Source organism: Moschus berezovskii, chromosome 23 (assembly GCF_049115385.1).
Source record: "Moschus berezovskii isolate FMDL1 chromosome 23, NW_MosBer_1.0, whole genome shotgun sequence".
Taxonomy (NCBI): domain Eukaryota; kingdom Metazoa; phylum Chordata; class Mammalia; order Artiodactyla; family Moschidae; genus Moschus; species Moschus berezovskii.
In genome coordinates this window covers 29029319-29043062 of record NC_142482.1, presented here as the reverse complement: position 1 = coordinate 29043062, position 13744 = coordinate 29029319, and positions in this window count along the sequence as shown.

Genomic DNA, 13744 nt, shown 5'->3' with positions numbered 1-13744 from the left:
GTGGTTTATTTCTTTGTCAGGCAAAGGGGGAGTACAGCAGACTAGCGCCCAAGAACTATGCCTCCCACCTTTTATTTCTTTTTCTTGCCTAAATCAGCCTGGGTAGAGCCTCCATTACTATGTTAACGAGAAGTGGTGAGATTAGGTATCTTGTCTTCTTCCTGATCTTAGGAGGAAAGCATTCAGTCTTTCACCATTAAGTATGATGTTAGCTGTTTATTTTTCATAGATGTCCCTTATCAGGTTGAAAAAGTTTCTATTCCTAATTTGTTGAGTTTTTTTATCACGAAAGGGTGTTGGGTTTGTAAAATACATCTTTTGTCTATTGAGATGATCATGTAAATTTTGTTTTTTATTCTAAAGGTAGAATGTATCACATTAGTTGATTTTCAGATATTGAACCAATCTTGCATCCCGGTTCTTTCCTTTTGATTCCTGAATAGTATTACATTGAATGAATATATCACATTTTATACATCTGTTCATCTGCTGGAAGAAATCTGGGCTGCTTCCAGTTTTGGCTATTATGAATCTCACTAATATAAATATTCCATAAAAGTGTTTGTGTGAACGTTGGTTTTCATTTCTCTAGTCTGCATGTGTGCTAAGTCACTTCAGTTGTGTCTGACTCTTTACGACCATATGGACAGTAGCCTGCCAGGCTTGTCTGTCCATGGGATTCTCCAGACAAGAATACTGGAGTGGGTTGCCATGCCCTCCTCCAGGGCATCTTCCTGACCCAGGGATACAACCCTAGTCTCTTCTGTCTCCTGCACTGGCAGGCGGGTATTTTTACCTAGGAAGCCCCTTCACTTCTCTAAGGTAAATACCTAATTATGACATTGCTAAGTCTTATGGTAAATTTATGTTTATCTTTTTAAAAAACTGATAAACCATTTTCCAAAGTTGCTGTACCATTTTACATTACTAGTGTCTAAGATTTCCTATTTCCTCACATTCTGGCCAACACTTGTTATTTTCTTTTTTAATTTTAGCCATACTAATGGGTGTGAGATGGTATCTCATTTCAGTTTTAATTTGCATTTCCCTGATGGATAATAGGGGGCTTCCCTGGTGGCTCTAATGTTGAACAGGAGGGAGGGCCAAGCATATCCATGACCCTTATAGGGATTTCCACGGGAAAGGCAAGGAAGAGCAAGAGAAACAGTTTAAGATAGGCTAGTTTGAATAATTGTGGTGTGTGGTAAGCTGTAGGATTAGTCTTCAGTTAGCTGGCATTTAGACCTGACATGATTTAGGGTAGGGGAAATATTGGTTTGGTGTGTGAGAGTTAGATAAGAAGGTAACTGGGGGTATAAACCCTGGATTAGTTGGTTGGCATATGAAAGGTGTGCTTATTAGCAAGTTATTTGTTGTTGTTTAGTTGCCAAGTCATGTCTGACTCTTTTGCAACCCCATGGACTGTGGCCTGCCAGGTTCCTCTGTCTATGGAATTTTCCAAGGCAAGAATATTGGAGTGGGTTGCCATTTCCTTCTCCAGCGGATCTTCCTGACCCAGGAATTGAACCCGGGTTTCCTGCATTTAAGGTGAATTCTTGACCACTGAGCCACCTGGAAAGCCCAGGCAAGTTATTATCTTGCTGGGGCAGTTTCTCCCAGCAAGATAGTCTTTTTGTTTTTAAAGATATAAAATCATCATAATATACTGAACAATTTAAATATTTACATTACATTATTATATTTATCTTTATATATGTGTCCTTGGCAGTGAATGCATGAAGTCCTAACCACTGAACTGCTGGGGAATTCCCTGATACATTTTAAACATACATTTTTTTGGGTCCAAGTCTTGTATTGTACTTTTAAACCCATTCAATATACTGGCAAAGTCAGTTCCCTTTGTCAAATACTTCACCTTCCAATTAAAATAAGCAAGTTAATTGGGCTTCCCTGGTGGCCCAGTGGTTAAAAATCCACCTGTCAATTCAGGGACATGGGCTGGGTCCCTGGTCCGGGAAGACTCCACATACCAAAAGGACAACTAAGCCTGTGCACCACAGCTACTGGGCCCTCACTCTCTGGAGCCCATGAGCCGCAACTAGTGAAGCCTGGGCACCTCGAGCTCACGCTCCACAGCCCGAGAAGCCACCGCGTTGAGAAGTCCGCACACCGCGGCTAGAGAGCAGCCCCAGCTCACCGCAATGAGAGAAAGCCCAAGCACAGCAATGAAGATCCAGCACAGCCAAAAATAGAATAAATAAAAATCAATGAATCTTAAACAAATAAACAGATTAGTAACGGCCCTGTGATGACAACACCTCACTCTAAAGTTTAATGCTAAATAAATTGAGAATATATACCATCTTGCCACAAATTTACTCTTGAATGAAATAAGGTGACATCATGTGCTGTGTTTCTTACCTACGTTCTCTTTCTTCTGTTCTCACAGGACCGTCACTCTGGAGGGTCTTTGATGGTAGTCAGGGAGCAGAAGAGGGAAGATGGCTGGGTAAAAATGACCACACTACACAACATATCTGAATTCAGAACACCTCATCATGGACCAAAATACCCTGTTCGTAATCATGCTTGCCCACGACAGAAACATACACAATCATCCCTCTCATCTGCAGGGCACTGGTTCCAGGATCTCCATGGACTCTAAAACCCAAGGAGGCCCAAGTCCCTGGTGTAAAATGGCATTGTGCCCTCAGCCCTCTGTATCTGGGGTTTGGCATATGTGGATACATAGCGCCTGCTGTATAAGTCAGAGAGAGGCAGCAAGTCCAACGTAGAACCCTGAGTAAACAGGATGCTTTTGTTCTTATTCCACAAAGTTTTACACACTGGGGAATTAAATCATGTTTTTCTGTTGAATTTTTTCAATTTTTTATTTTGGAATAATTATAGATTCACAGGACATTGCAAAGGATGTACAAAGAAATCCCCTGTATCCTTCATTCAGTTCTCCCACCCCCACGGCTACATTTTACATAACTATAGAACAAAATCAAAACCAGCAAACAGATTGGTACTACGTGCATGTCAAGTTTCATATCATTTTATCAAGTGTAGATTTGTGTAACCAGCTTTGCAACCAAGATACAAAACTACTTACTTACCAAAAAGATCTCTCTCCTAATACTCTATAGTCACTGAACCCCCAATTTCTGTCCTTAATTTCTGGTAATTAACTTTCTACTTCTGTAATTTTGTCATTTTGAGAATGTTATACAAATGAAATCATGTGACATTTTGAGATTGTTTTCTTTTTCATTCAGCATAATGCCCTTGAGATCCACCCAAGCTGTTTTATGTTTCATTTGTTCCTTTTTAATGTTGAGCAGTACTCCATGATATGGATGTACCACAGTTTGTTTTACCATTCGCCTACAGGGGGACATTTGAGTTGTTTTCAGTTTTTGGCTACTACAAATGAAGCTGCTACGAATGTTCATGCATCAGTTTTACATGAGAGCTGCCATTTGGGAGGGATAAACGTACAGGAGTGTGATTGCTGTATTATATGGTATGTGTGTGTGTACGCACATGTGTTCAGTCGCTAGTCGTAACCCACTCTGCGACCTCATGGACTGCAGCCTGCCAGACTCCTCTGTCCATGGAATTTTCCAGGCAAGAATCCTACAGTGGGTTTGCCATTCCCTACTCCAGGGGATCTTCCTGACCCAGGGATCAAACCCATGTCTCCTATGTCTGCAGCATTGGCAGGTGGATTCTTTACCACTGCACTACCTGGGAAGCCTGTGTTATGTGGTAAATATATGCTTTGTTTTTTTGAATAACTGTCAAACTATTTTCCAGAGTGACTATACCATTTTACATTCTCATTAACAATGTAAGAGAGATTTGGAAATTCAGTTTCTCTGCATCATCACTAGCATTAGGAATTGTCATTTAAAAAAAATTAGCTGTTCTAATAGGCCCAATTTTTTTTTTTTTTTTTTGGTCACATTGTGTGGCTTGGAGAATCTTAGTTCCCTAAACAAGGAACCCCTTGCCCTCTGCAGTGGAAGGGTGGAGTCCTAACCACTGAACCACCAGGGAATTCCCTCTCCTCTCGTGATAGTCTGAATTTGCATTTCCTTGTTGGCTAGTGATGCTGAACATTTTTTCTGATATACTTATTTGTCACCTGTATATCCTCTTCAGTGAAATATCTCTTCATGCTTTCTGCCCACTTCCTAGTGGGTTATTTGTTTTTACTGTAGAGTTCAGTTCAGTTCAGTCACTCAGTGGTGTCCAACTCTTTGCCACCCTATGGACTGCAGCACAACAGGCCTCCCCGTCCATCAGCAACTCCCAGAGTTTACTCAAACTCATGTCCATTGGGTCGGTGATGCCATCCAGCCATCTCATCCTCTGTCGTCCCCTTCTCCTTCTGCCTTCAATCTTTCCCAGCATCAGGGTCTTTTCAAATCAGTCAGCTAGTTATATATTTTAGATAGTAGTATTTTTGTAAGATATGTGGTTTGCAAATATTTCCTCCCAGCTTGTTTTCTCTTTCTATCAACAGTTTTTCACAGAGCAAAATTTTTAAATTGATGAATTCCAATTTATCGATCTTTTTTCTTTGTGGAGCACGTTTTTGGTATAAATGTTAACAACTCTTCTCCAGGCCCTAGGACCCAAAGATTTTCTCTTGTGCTTTCTTCTAGAAGTTTATTAATTTCATGTTCTACATTTAAATCTGTGATACATTTTGAGTTAATTTTGGTTTAAGGTGCAAGATTTAGATTGAGATTCAATTTTTACTTTTTTTCCTCTGTATATCCAGTTGCTCCAGCATCATTTGTTGAAAGACTGTCCTTCTGGACTTCCCTGGTGGTCCAGTGGTTAATACTCTGTGATTCCACTACAGGGGGATGTGGGTTCAGTCCCTGGTCAGGGAACTAAAGTCCCGTATGCTGCTTGGCAAGGTCAAAATATATACATATATGTATGTATGTATGTATGTATGTGTGTGTGTGTGCGCTTGTGCTCAGTTGTGTCTGATTCTTTGCAACCCTATGAACTATAGCCCACCAGGCCCCAATGTCCATGGGATTCTCCAGGCAAGAATACTGGAGCAGGTTGCCTTTTTTTTCTCCTATATGTAAACATACAGTAAAAGAAAGTCTTTAGAAAAAGACTGTCCTGTTGATACCATACTTTCTTGATAACTGTGGCTATATAATAAGTTTTGAAGTAGAGTGATTCCTTCCACTTATTCTTCTTTTGCAAAATTATTTTAACTATTCTAATTCCTTTGCCTTTCCATATGAGTTTTAGAATACTCTTGTATACATTAAAACATATTTGCTTTTTGGTGAGAATTATGTTAAATTAGTATACCAGTTTGGGAAGAATTGACATCTTTACTATGTTAAATCTTCCAACCCATGAAAACAATACATCTCTCTGTTCATTTAGATCTTCTTTGATCTCTTTCATCAGTGTTTTAGAGTATTTAGCATACAAGTCCTGTACATGTTATGTTAGACTTACACCTATTTAATTTTTTTGAGTGATTGCAAATTGTGTCGTATTTAAAATTTTGTTTCTTTATGTTCATTGCTAGATTATAGAAGTGCAACAGAATTTTGTGCAATTACCTTATGTCTTAAAACTCCACTGAATTCACTGATTAGCTCTAGGGGTTTTTGTAGATTCCCTGAAGTCTTCTATGTAGATATTGTGTCATCTGCAAATAGAAAGAGTTTTATTTCTTCCTTTCCTGTCTGTATACCTTTTACTTCCTTTTCTTGCCTTATTGAACTGTGTAGATCTTCCAGTATTAGTACTGTGTTGAACAGACTATATATATTTTAACTTAAGAAATCTATACATTTTACATTTTTGTTTTAAGCACTTTACAAATATTAACTCAATTAACACTCATAACAATCTTGAATCAGGTTCTATTGTGTTATCATTCCTATTTTACACATGAGGAAACTGAGGCTCAAAGAGGTTGAGTAATCTGCCCTACAGTTATCTATGATAAGTTGCTCAGTTATTGCTGACTCTTTGCGACCCCATGGACTGTAGCCCGCCAGGTTCCTCTGCCCATGGGATTCTCCAGGCAAGAATACTCAGATGGGTTGCCGTTTCCTTCTCCAACAGTTATCTACGGCTGTGTAAAAATTCGTCCTTGCCGTTGAGTGGTTAAACTAAATGCCGGTTCCCTCCCTGTTGCTGCTGCTGCTGCTGCTAAGTCGCTTCAGTCGTGTCTGACTCTGCGATCCCAGAGACAGCAGCCCACCAGGCTCCCCCAGCCTTGGAATTCTCCAGGCAAGAACATTGGAGTGGGTTGCCATTTCCTTCTCCAATGCATGAAAGTGAAAAGTGAAAGTGAAGTCGTTCAGTCGTGTCCGACTCTTAGCGACCCCACGCACTGCAGCCCACCAGGCTCCTCCGTCCATGGGATTTTCCAGGCAAGAGTACTGGAGTGGGGTGCCATTGCCTTCTCCGGTTCCCTCCCTAGGTGTGCCAAAACAACAACTACAACAACCCCCCTCCCCACAAAAAAACCCAGAAAGAGGGAAAAAATTACCCTCAGATGTAGTGACTTAAAACAACAAAAAATATTTATTAACTTTCACAGTTTCTGTGAGTTAGGAATTCAAGAATGGCTTGACTGGGAGATTCTGGCTAGGGAGTCATTTATTCAATTTCAGTCAGATATTATCTGGGGTTCTTGTAGCTAAATGCTCTATTGGAATGAAAGAATCTCATTTTGCAGGATGGTTCTGTTTGCAGGGCTGTTCACTCACATCGTGGGTGAGTGGGTGCTGCGTGTTAGCCAGAGGTCTCAGTTTCTCTCCACATGGACCTCTCCTAGGGCTGCTTGAGTGTCCTTATGACCGCCTCATTGGCTTTACCAAGAGCAAACCATTCAAAAAAGCAAGGTAGAAGATGCAATGCCCTCTTATGACCTAGCTTCCGTAGTCATACATTAATCACGTGGACCAGACCTGATTCAGTGAGGTACAGGACAACTCAAGGGTAGGAGTATCAGGAATCAAGTAGTCTTGGAGACTGGCTACCACAGTTGATAAATAGCAGATCTGAGACTGAACTCAAGGAAATCTGACTCCAGAGTTGGAAGTCATATTCACTGTGTCACACTGCCTAACTATGGGGAGATTTGGGCCAGTGAGAAGTATGAGTTCTGTAAAATGGGAGAAGGGCAATTGAGGAAAGGCAGAAAGAAAGAAAGTGAAGTCGCTCAGTCGTGTCTGACTCTTTGCGACCCCATGGACTGTAGCCTACCAGGATCCTCTATCCATGGGATTTTCCAGGCAAAAATATTGGAGTGGGTTTCCATTTCCTTCTCCAAGAGAACTTCCTGACCCAGGGATTGAACCCAGGTCTTCTGCATTAAAGACAGATGCTTTACCATCTGAGCCACCAAGGAAACCCATTGGCAGGTTGGTATAAACCCCTGACAGAGTTTCTGCCATAAGCCATATGAGGTCACCGTGGAACTGCAAAGCAGGGCTCCTTCACTGGCTTCTCGCAGGGCATGTCATTCATTCACACAAGCACACTGTAGAGTTAGTAAAGTACAGAAGAAAACGTGTTCGCTAGGAGAACAAAGAACTAGAGCTCCAAGCATCCTTACTTTGTTCTGAAGAATCCTGGACAAGCCCCCAAGATGAAAGGTTGCTGCTGAACCGTAAAAGACGCTGGGATTCTTGGCCTCCAGAGGAGAAGAATTCAATCCGGGGCCAGTGATGAGGCTTGATCATTCAGAGCTTTTATGTAATAAAATTTTATTAAAGTATAAAAGAGATAGAGAAAGCTTCTGACACAGACTTCAGAAGGGGGCAGAAAGAAGAGCAGGTGGCATCTTATTATTGCTGTTCAGTCGCGAAGTTGTGTCTGACTGTTTGCAACCCCGTGGACTGCAGCATGCCAGGCTTCTCTGTCCTTCACTATCTCCCAGAGTTTGCTCAAACTCAAGTCCATTGAGTCAGTGATGCCATCCAATCGTCTCATCCTCTGTTGCCCCCTTCTCCTTCTGCCCTCAGTCTTCAAGGTTAAGAAAACAGATCAATTTTAGGAAGAGAACATTTGGAAATTGAGAATCTGGAAACTGAGTCTCTTAAAATTATCCATACTGTGAACCTCTTGAGAGATTGCCTTATTCCTCAGACTGCAATCCTGAATGACAGTCCTGTGACTTCTCCAACCTCCTACACTTTCTCCCCTTCTCATTCTCTGCTGATGACACTGCTTCTCAATCTACAGAGAAAATGAAGGCAACCACCAACCATCTACCCACTGACAGCATCTATACCCATACACTCTGCTTGCCCTCCTCCTCTGCTCCAAGGCCAACTCCTTGACTCGAGCTATTGTTGTTTAGTTGCTAAGTCATGTCCAACTCTTTTGCGACCCCATGGACTGTAGCCCGCCAGGCTCCTTTGTCTGTGGGATTTCCCAGGGAAAAATACCAGAGTAGGTTGCTTTTTCCTTCTCCCGAGGATTTTCCCGACTCAGGGATCGAACCCTTGACCTGGGTACTAGATCTCATTTTGGGAATTCCCTGGTGGTCCTGTGGTTGGGACTCCTTGCTTTCATTGCTGAGCGCCCAGGTTCAATCCCTGGTCGGGGAAGTAAGATCCCACAGAAAAATGGTGTGGTCCAAAAAATTAAAAAAGAAAGAAAGATCTCTTTTCCTTTCAACTACTCAAGGACATTGGGCCTGTCAGCCATTCACCACTCTATCTTCAGTTTGTCCCATTCCCATCAGCAAATATGTAAGGCTTTAGTATTATTCACCTTTAATTGTTCTCATGGTTCATGATGTGGTTGGAGAGACTTAATTTAAAGGCTCAACAAAGTTTATAAATATACATAAACAACATATGAAAATGAAAATTTTAAGTACAGCAAATGATAATGTGCTAAATTGCACAGATTCTTTAATAATGCAATAGAAACTTAGAAAATATAGAGAAAACTGTGGTTTTAGGTGGGGTAGAAAAAGAGAGAACTGAGGACAGCTTTCTAAAAAGCTATATTTGTCAGAGTTCTCTGTTGCAAGCAATGGAAATAGACTCTGATTTTAACTTAAGCTAAAATAGCTCATAGAATCACTGGGAAAGCTGGAAAACCAGGCTCAGAGCCTAAACAGCTATCCCCACAGCCAAAATCACTCCATAAATGGTGTCTGGTGAGGACACCACTGTCCACTAGATGTCACACCTTGCACTGTTGACACCGTCAGGCAGGGACCTGAGCTTGGCACTATTGCCACAGCTGCCATAGAAACAGGAAGTTGCTGCTGCCAGGAACACTGTTCCATTGACTCTGCCACTTTTCACCAATAACTCCAGAGTCAAAGTCTAAAATAGCTGTGTCTGTTTGACCCAGCCTAGGTCAAGGCCAGCACTCAGCTTCCAGAGGGGGCAGGGAGTGCAAGTATCTGGCATTTTCAGCTTCTGTAGTGAAAAGTAGGGTCTGCTTCATAGAAGATTCATTAGATTGGACATTCTCAGATGCTGAGCAGCCTTCACCCACCCAACCGCACCAACAGAAGTGTCCACTTACAGTTGGTTGAAGATAGAGGGCAGAAAAAGGAAAGGGATGGCTAGCTAAGAGATGAAGAAGTGGTCCAGGACAGCAGGGATGAGGCTTGAGCAAGCCTGGAAGGAGCATTTGAGGAAGGAAAGGCTAGAGGCCAAGAGCTTTGGAAAGTTCTAGGGAGAGTAATAGTGTATAGTATTCAGATAGAGATAGACAACTTGAGACCAAGGGCATTTTCAGTCAAGTGTAGAGGTAGAAGCCAATTGTAGGGAATTATGGGGAAAATGAGTATAAAGACAGGAAGGAGTCTGGTATTGAAAATGCTTGTCTCTTTTAATGATTGCAAAACCACAATCCAATGTGTGTTGATGATCATCTTTTAGTGGTTTTATTCATTTGGGGGGCAATTATATTTCTCTTTTGTGAACTGACCATTCATATATTTTGCTTATTTTTCTACTGAGGTCTTTATTTTTCTCCCAACAGATTGTAGGTGTTTTTTTTTTTTTTTAATAGATTAAAGGGTTAGATTGAGGGTATACATTTTGAGGAAAGGAACTTTTTTTCCTGCTCAGCAGTAAGAGTTTAAACAGGCAGTTTTCCTTACAATCTCCTGTGAAAAGGTGCAGATTTACTTTAATTTTCAAAATAACAACTTTATCAAAGTATAATTCACATCCCATAAAATCCACCTATTTTAAAGTTTACAATTCAATGGTTTCAGTATACCCACAGAGTTGTGCAAACATCACCACTAATTCCAGAGGCTTTCATCCCCTAAAAAGAAGCCATAACCCTAATAGTAGTCACTCCCCATTTCTCCTTCCCAGTCTCTGGTGATCTGTAATCTTGTTGCTATAGATCAGCCTACTCTGGACCTTTAAAGTAAATGGGCTCATATAATGTGTGTCTTTTTGTGTCTGGGTTATTTCATAAAACAATATTTTTAAAGTTTATCCATTCTGTGGCATATGTCAGAACTTCATTCCTTTTTATTGCCAAATAACATTCCATTGTATGAGTATACTACATTGTGTTTAATCATTCATGAGTTAATGGAGATAATGATAGTAACAGATTATTGTTCACGGACTAGAATAGGAAACCACAAGTCTATAGTGATGTAAATGAATTGAATGTACAATGAGGAATGGGATATTTACAATTTCAAATACCTCTCCACAAAATACCTATTAATTACTTAAAAAAAAAAAAACTTCACAGTGGAGATTCCTGGTAGACACTGCCTTAATCAAACAACAGAAGCAGACATTATCAGTACTGGGAGGGAATGTTTGAAATCTTACACCACTTGAGAGGATGCAATGAGAGAAATGCATCATCTCTTTTATACCATTCCAACCAAAGATACATAATCTGAACCCAATCACGAGGAAACGTCAACAAATCCAAATTGATGGATATGAAATAACAGACTTGTAATCTTTAAAAAATGTCAAGGTTAGGAACGTCAAGCAAAGCGTGAAGAACTGTTCTTGATGAGTAAGACTAAAGAGACAGGACAACAAAATACAATGTATAGTCGAGATCTGGATCTTTTGGGGATAACTGGAGACTCTGGAAAGGAGCCTGAGAATTAAATGGTATTTATGTATCAATGCTAATTTGTTTTGTATTGGAGTTATGTAAGAGAATGTCCTTATTTTGGAAAACATCTGCTAAAGTATTCAGGAACGGTGGGTAACAGCAATTTACTCTCAAATTACTCAAAAACAGGAAAAGCTTTATAATTTGTACCATTTTCACTTTTTTCCAAAATAAAAATATGTAAAAAATACAAAATAAGAAAAAAGAAAAAGAAAAGCAGCACGAGCCTTAATCATCTTTGGATCAAGAGGAAATAAACATTGAAATGAGGATTAATTAGGAAACATGGCTAGCCTCAGGGAATTGTTGTTTAGTCACTAAGTCGTGTCCAACTCTCTTGCGACCCCATGGACTGTAGCCCACAGGGCTCCTCTGTCCTTGGGATTTCCCAAGCAAGAATACTGGAGTGGGCTGCCGTTTCCTTCTCCAGGGGATTTTCCTGACCTAGGGATGGAACCTGTGTCTCCTGCATTGGCAGGCAGTTTCCTTTACCGATGAGCCACGAGGGAAGCCTCAGGGAATACCTATCTGTTATTAGGCTAAATAGCTAGTCTATTATTGGGATAGATACCCAGTGTGCTAAAAATAAGCTAGATTAACTCAGGTTTACAGTCTTCGATAAAGATTTATTTAAATCACAGAATAACACTTTAAATTGGAATTTCTATAGGAAAACTCTTTGCTATTGCAAGGGTGAAATCCTTCAGGCCTATTTACCCCTGTGCATACAATTAGTTTAATGTTGCTATTCTTAATATATCATGGTTTCTGAGGTGTAACAGGAAAGATAGTTAGGTCTAGAGAATGTTTGTGTGATTGTGTATAAATCAAGTTAATTACTTTAGGAGAGAGCTAAAATTATGAGTGATTAATTTGTCTTGTTTTGAAATACAATTATGTCTAGACTATAACTACTTAGAATTAAGGCCCTTGATTCTTTCTAATTTAATAATTATTTGTAAAATTTAAAAAATGAAGTGATAATCTAGAAAACAATGAAAAAATTATGTATAAAACCCTATAGGACACAACAGAAGGAAATGCATAGCCTTAAATATTTCACTATGAAAGATTTTTTTAAAAAATTCATTGCCACTTTATGAAACTAGAAAAAGAATGACAAAATAGACCCAAAGTGGAGAGAACCAATAAAGACAACAACAAAAAATAATGAATTAGAAAACAAAAAGGATAGTAGAAAGGGGAAAATATAAGTTCAAGTGTTAATTATTTGAAAAGACCAGTAAAGTATGTGAATATCTCATGAATCTGGTTAGGGGAAAAAAAAGAGAGCAAAAATATCATGGTTAGGAATAAGAAAAGAGATACATTCATAAACACAAAAGAGGTTGAAAGTTATGTGCAACTATATGGCAACAAATGTGAACAACTAGAGGAAATGTATATTTCAAAGAAAAAAAAGTTACTGAAACTGACCTATGAAGAAAACAGAAAAGAAAAAGAGGAGTTATCACAAAAGCGATCAGGAAGATTATTACAGATACACCCTTAAAGAGAGCATCAGAACCATGTGGTTTCACAGCTGCATCATATCTATGTTTTAGCAAAGAGATGATTCCAATGATGTTTAATTATGCTAGAATATAGGGGAAAAAGTTTCACTGTTTTCATAAGCAGATCTCGTAATTGCTGCTTTAATTTCTTTAATGGTTGTAGGTTTATTCAGGTTGTCTATGTCTCCTTGATATAATTGGGTAAGTTGCATTTTTAATGGGAACTAATCATTTGTGTAAATTGTTAGATTAACTGGCACAAAGTTCTTCATATTGCCTCATAGCTTTTTAAACTGATTCAGTACAGACAATATGGTTGTGTAAGTGGTTTTCTGCATGAGATTATCTGGACAAGGAGCGAGTGGGAGCAGCCTGCATCCAGGTTTCCAAGTGGCAAGCCCTAGGTTAGGCTTGCAGCCACCCAAAGGCGAAGTGAAAGTTGCTCAGTCTTCTCCGATTCTTTGCGACCCCATGAACTATACAGTCCATGGAATGCTCCAGGCCAGAATACTGGAGTGGGTATCCTTTCCCTTCTCCAGGGGATCTTCCCAACCCAGATCCCTGCATCTCAGGTGGATTCTTTACCGACTGAGTGATCAGAGAAGCCCCGCAGGTGAAACCTTTTCCCAATTCTCACAAAGGCACTGTGAGGGTTAGGGATAGCCAGGCTATAACTTATCCATCTTCCCTGGTGGCTTAGACAATAAAGAATCTGCCTGCAATGCAGGGAACTGAGGTTCAATCCCTGGGTGAGGGAGATTCCCCTGTATTTTTGCCTGGTAAATCCCATGGACAGAGAGGACCCTGACAGGCTATACGGTCCATGGGGTCGCAAGGAGTTGGACACGACTGAGCAACTGAACTGAACTGAGCGACTCTTTCCATTTTTTTAATCCCTCTTTTTTAAGATTGTTTTCTTGCCCTCTCTCTTTTTTCTCTTGATCAGTCAATTCTGCTAGTTTTGCTTGTTTTATTAGTTTATTTCAAAGAACTTTCTTTTGCCTTTTTTAAAATTTTAAACTTGTTATTTTGTATTGGGGTGTAGACAATTAAAGAAATGTCTTTTGTCTTTTTACCATCTCTGTTGTATTCAATTAATTTCTGCCTTCATTTTTATTACTGCCACT